Source organism: Mandrillus leucophaeus, unplaced genomic scaffold (assembly GCF_000951045.1).
Source record: "Mandrillus leucophaeus isolate KB7577 unplaced genomic scaffold, Mleu.le_1.0 Scaffold11, whole genome shotgun sequence".
Classification (NCBI taxonomy): Eukaryota; Metazoa; Chordata; class Mammalia; order Primates; family Cercopithecidae; genus Mandrillus; species Mandrillus leucophaeus.
Window position 1 is genome coordinate 2,875,207 of NW_012099209.1, and position 4,696 is coordinate 2,879,902.

At 60.4% G+C, this 4,696-nt stretch overlaps 2 protein-coding genes across 2 annotated transcripts in view; one reads left to right on the top strand and one right to left on the bottom strand.

Annotated features, from left to right (window-relative positions):
* Nucleotides 1-4,696, bottom strand: part of CRLF1 (cytokine receptor-like factor 1) — a 19,339-nt gene that overhangs the window by 13,888 nt on the left and 755 nt on the right. The window lies entirely within an intron of this gene.
* The window catches only part of TMEM59L (transmembrane protein 59-like), a 13,664-nt gene continuing 9,432 nt past the window's right edge, over nucleotides 465-4,696 (top strand). The window contains exon 1 of the mRNA XM_011991293.1: nucleotides 465-541. The gene's annotated coding sequence lies outside the window, so the exon portion shown is untranslated. The remainder of the gene's footprint in view (nucleotides 542-4,696) is intronic.

The window sequence follows — 4,696 nt, forward strand, 5'->3', positions numbered from 1 at the left end:
CCCTCTGCGAACCGCGCGCGCCCTATCCCGCGGCCCAGAGCCCACTTACTCAACCCCTACCGGCCCAGGACCTCCCTCTCCAACCCTGCCAGCTCCAGGCTTCCCACCCCCAGTCTGGGACCCGGCACCCGCAATCCCGTTTCCATAACCCTGCCCACTTCCCTGCACCCTCCTCTCAGCCCAGTGCCTCTTCAGTGGCCCCTTTGGTCCCCAGCTCCTCCATTCCCCCCTCCACCGCCCAATCTTCTGTCTCGGCCCCCACCCCAGCTCTGGCCCCGCCCCCCCACCGAGCGGTCCCTGAGTCCCGCCTACCCCCATCTCCAGCCCCTCTGCCTTCCCAGGGGCCTAAAAGTCACCCCCAGCCCCACGCCCTCGGCGCGCGGGTCCCAGCCCTCCCACCTCATCCTTCCTCTTTTCGATTCTCCGCGAGTAGCCTCGGCCCCAGGCTTTGCTGGAAGAAAGGAGAAAAAGCAGGAAGGCACGGAGTCCTTCGCCTTCTCCCTGGCTGCGCTGTCCCCCTCGCGCGCGGGATGGGTTTGAGGTTGCTCTAGGCGCCCCGGGGGCCTCGGGAGGGAGCTCCTGCGTGGGCAGACGGGGAGATGTAGTCCCCTGTGGGAGCGGGGACCCAGGCCTGCGCGGGAACTGGGTCCCGCACCGCAGTAGTAGGGATTCCCAGGAGGAGAGCGGTAAGAAGCTCTCCCCCCGGGACCTATTCACACCCCGCCACGGAAAAATCCACTCAGCGGCCCGCGGGTGGGGTGCGCCACGCGGTGAGTAATCGCTCCGGCGGCCGCCGCCCGCCGACTCCAGGTAACGCCGGCTGCCCGGAGCGACGCAGTTTGTCTTCCTTCTTTTGCGCAAAGAGCCTTCTCCGTGTTATTATTTTTGGCCATTGCTCGAGTTTCGGGACCCCTCCCGGCCCGGGCGTCTCATCTCCCTCCTCCCGGTCCCCACCCCATGCGGGCGCCCAGGAATAAAGGGTTCCTGGTCTCCAAGGCGGCTGCGGATGGGGGTACCCGAAATGAGAGTTGGGGGGTGCAATTACCCACTTTGGGTCGCAGCCCCGCCCCCAGCTGCAGCGCCCAGGGAACGGAACGGCTCCAAGTCCCCTTTTCCAGGAGTCCCTTAGAGGCCTGGATTCTTTCCCCAGGTCCCCAACCAGTCAAGGGGGCAAAAGTGTCTCGGGGAGCTCAGGAGCCCCCATTGTTCTGCCCAATACTGAAGCCCCACCCTCTTCTACTTAAATCTCCAGTTCAGACTCCAGACTATCAAAAAACAAGATTGGGGGATGGGAGCCCATACGGGCCCAGGGCGCCCCTGCCCCATCTGAGCTCTGGATGGAGAAGAGAGACAAGGAGAGGCGCTGTCATTTACTTTGGAAAACCAGGCCTTTTGTGCCTCAGTTTCTTCCTCTGCACAATGGGCACCACCCAGCCTAAGAGCTTCCGTGGGAAGACGCAAGGCAGCAGAAGTCTGTACAATCCAAGCCCTTAGCACAGCACTGGAGGATCTCCTGGAGCAGAGGTGACCCCCAGGCCTGCTTGTCCCCTCTGAAACATGGAGCCATAGTCCTACCTGCCAGGGGACCTAGAGGGTTAAGTGGAGGTGGCAGTTCTTGGCTGGAATGGAGTTTTTACGATACTCACCACTACTCCCCCATGGCTTCTGTTTGCAGATGCTCTCACCCCCTTCCGGGAAGAGACGCCTCACCCCCTTCTGGGAGGATTTCAGGCTTCTGGAGCAAAACCTTGATTTTATTCCCCCCTCCATTTCTACTTCTCTTCCAGTCATTTTGGTTTTGGGAAAGGGCTCCCCCATCCATCCAGGTGCTCAGGCCAGAGACCTGGAAGTGCACGTGACAACTCTCTCCTTCGCTCATCCCTCACGTCCAATTCATCAGCAAATCCTGTTGGCTGTGATTCCAAAACACATCTCCATTCTGAGACTCCGACCCCTTCTCCCCACCCCATTCAGATTCAGGCCCCACGGTCTCCCTCAGGGATGCTTCCCGGCCTCCTCCGGGACTTCTCTGATAACCCTTCTGCCTTTCTCTGCACACCAGGCAAAGGGAGCTTTGAAAAACAGAAAAAGCAGATCTTTGCCCTGCCACCCTCTCGCCATCCTCTCCCCTCCTCTTCTTTCCTCTCCTCTTTCCCCTCCTCTCCCTCATTCCGCCCCAGCCATTGGAGCCCTGTTTCCCCAAACATACCAGGCTTGTTACTATGCGTATTGGCTGTTCCCTCTGCTCTAATGCTGTTCCCCACAGGTTCCCCAGTTAGCTCCTTCTCCTCCATCAGGTCACAGGTCCAGTACCACCTCCTCAGAGAGGCCCTCCACCCTTCCCCCAGCACTCTCCCTCTCCTTCACTTTGTTTTATTGTTTTTGAAACACAACTCTTCCAACCATTTCATTTCTTGTGCAACGGATTTTCTTTAGACTGTGGGCAGCCTCAGCCCCTTTGGACCCCATGGTGGGCCCAGTGGGGGCTGAAAGCAAAGCACTCACTAAATATTTGCAAAAGCAGAGGATGGAGAACTTAGTCCCTCCAAGTAGCAAGAAAACTCAGTCCCAGCAAGTCATGCTGCCTGGGGTCCAAGCCTGGCACACACTCTCTGTCTTGCTGTGTGACCCTAGCCAGTAGACATCCCTCTCTTGTTCTTACCCATAGAAAGGGAGGGACCATTTTCCAATCCTGCCCAGCCCCACCCTGGAGTGTGACCTTTGCCCTTGGGTGACCTTTACCCCACACCTTTGACTTCAGGGAAAGGGAGTTGACCCCAGAGTGCCCTTAGGGCCCCCAGAAGTTTAACCCATTCCTCCCCACTTCCATCATCTCGAGGACAAAAGGGAGCTAGCGTCAACGGAACTTCTGACAAATATTGACCCAAGTCCTTGAAGTTGGCTGGGAACGTATAAGGGGCAGATGGAGGGAGGGCCTCCCCTCGGGCAGAGGGAGGGCCTCTCCTTGGGGTGGGGGAGGGACCCCTCCTTAGTCCTGCACCCTCCACTCAAAAACGTCACTTCTGGATTAGAGGTATTAGGTTGGGGGGCCTCCATCCCCAGCTCCCTCGTGATTCCAGGGCACTGAGGGTGCACCAGGGAGGGGGCAGTGGAAGCGGCACCTTCAGGGTCCTGTGGGGACCCACAAGCACTGGGAGGGAGCAAGGCTGAGAGCTGCCTCTCCCATTCTGAGAGCCCCGTGCTCAGGACCCCCCCGTCCCCCCAGTATGGGACTAGCTGCCTGGTGTTCCAGGCAGGTGCTTTCAGGAATTAAGGGGCAGAGTGAGGGTCTGGACACCTGGTTCAGGGTCTGTGGCATAGGAAAGTAGGGCCTGTGTGTACCCTAGGCTTTGTAATTTATGCCCTGGAGGCTGAGCCTGGAGAGAAGGGATGCCTGGGTCCTCAGTTTAATGCACTCTGGACTTCAGGAACTGGAGGCGGGGCCTGGGGAGTTGCAGACCTGCCTAGGGGATCTGCCTGGAAAGTTGCAGACCTGCCCCAGGGAGGCCAGGTTCCCTGCCCATCTGTACCCTGAGAAGCCTCTGAAGTCTGGATCCCAGGAGGCACCAGCTGCTTTAGGGGGGCAGCCACGTCCCTCCTTCCTCCCCCAACAACCCTCAGCAACAACCACCGGCGCCATGGTACCCTGCCTCCTCCCCAGCCTGTACCCTGCTTGGAGGTGGGGGTCAGCAGGGTCGTGGTGAGGGCGGCAAGGGACAAAGGGCGCTTGTCCGCTGCCTGCCTTGACCTCGGCTGCTGTGGCTTCCCGGACGCCTGGCCTGCCGCTGATTCACGCCCAGGCCGGCCTCAGCGCCCCCCGCCTGCCGCCCCCGGCCAGGCCGCCCCGGGGGGTAGGAAGTGGGGGGGGGCGAGGGCGGCGCCGAGTCAACTTTCCCTCTTAAGCCCCGAAGGAATGTCGGCGGATTTCCTGAAACCCGACCCTGGCCGCCCGCCGGCCCGCCCGCCCCTCACCTGGACCGGCTCCCCCGGGAACAGCAGGAGGGGCGCGGGGGCTCACCTTGGGGGCCGGGGTCAAGTCCTCTTTCCGCTCAACCCCCCCAGCGGCCTAGTGCAGCGGAAAGGGGGCTGGGTGGGCGGCAATCAGCCTCTTTCCCTTCTCCCCTCGGGCGACCTGGGTGATCGACCCACTCCTCCAGCCTCAGTTTCTCCTTCTGCAAAAGGGCGCGGGGTGTCCCTCCTCCCTGATGCGCTTTAAGCAATGCCTCTTATGCCCAAAGGTCCCCTCCCATCATTGGCAGGGCTCTGCCGGCTTTTCTTTGCTTCTCTCCCTGTCACCTGGACAGAACCACATTGCAGTCTGAGCGTGTTTCCTCACCCGTATAAAAGGGCAACGCTGCTGGTACCTATCTTATAAGGTTGTTGCAGGAAAACAATTCATTTTGTTGGAATGAATCAAGGACAGTAATTGTGGAGGGGTTAGGCGCACGCGGGCCTCTGGAATTAACATGTGTGGGCTTGAATGCTGTCTTTGCCAACGCGTCCCGGAGCCTAAGTTTCCCACCTGTTAAATGGGGGACAGTATTGGTCACAACACACAGGGCTGTTTCCCAAGGTGCGGACCTGGCGCGCGGGTGGGTTAGAAGCGGAATTCTGCTGGATTCTGGCGCAAACTGCGGGCTGGAGGCCCTAGCCGCCTGGTCGCAGCGGCCTAGCCTGGGAGGGGAGGGGCGGGGAG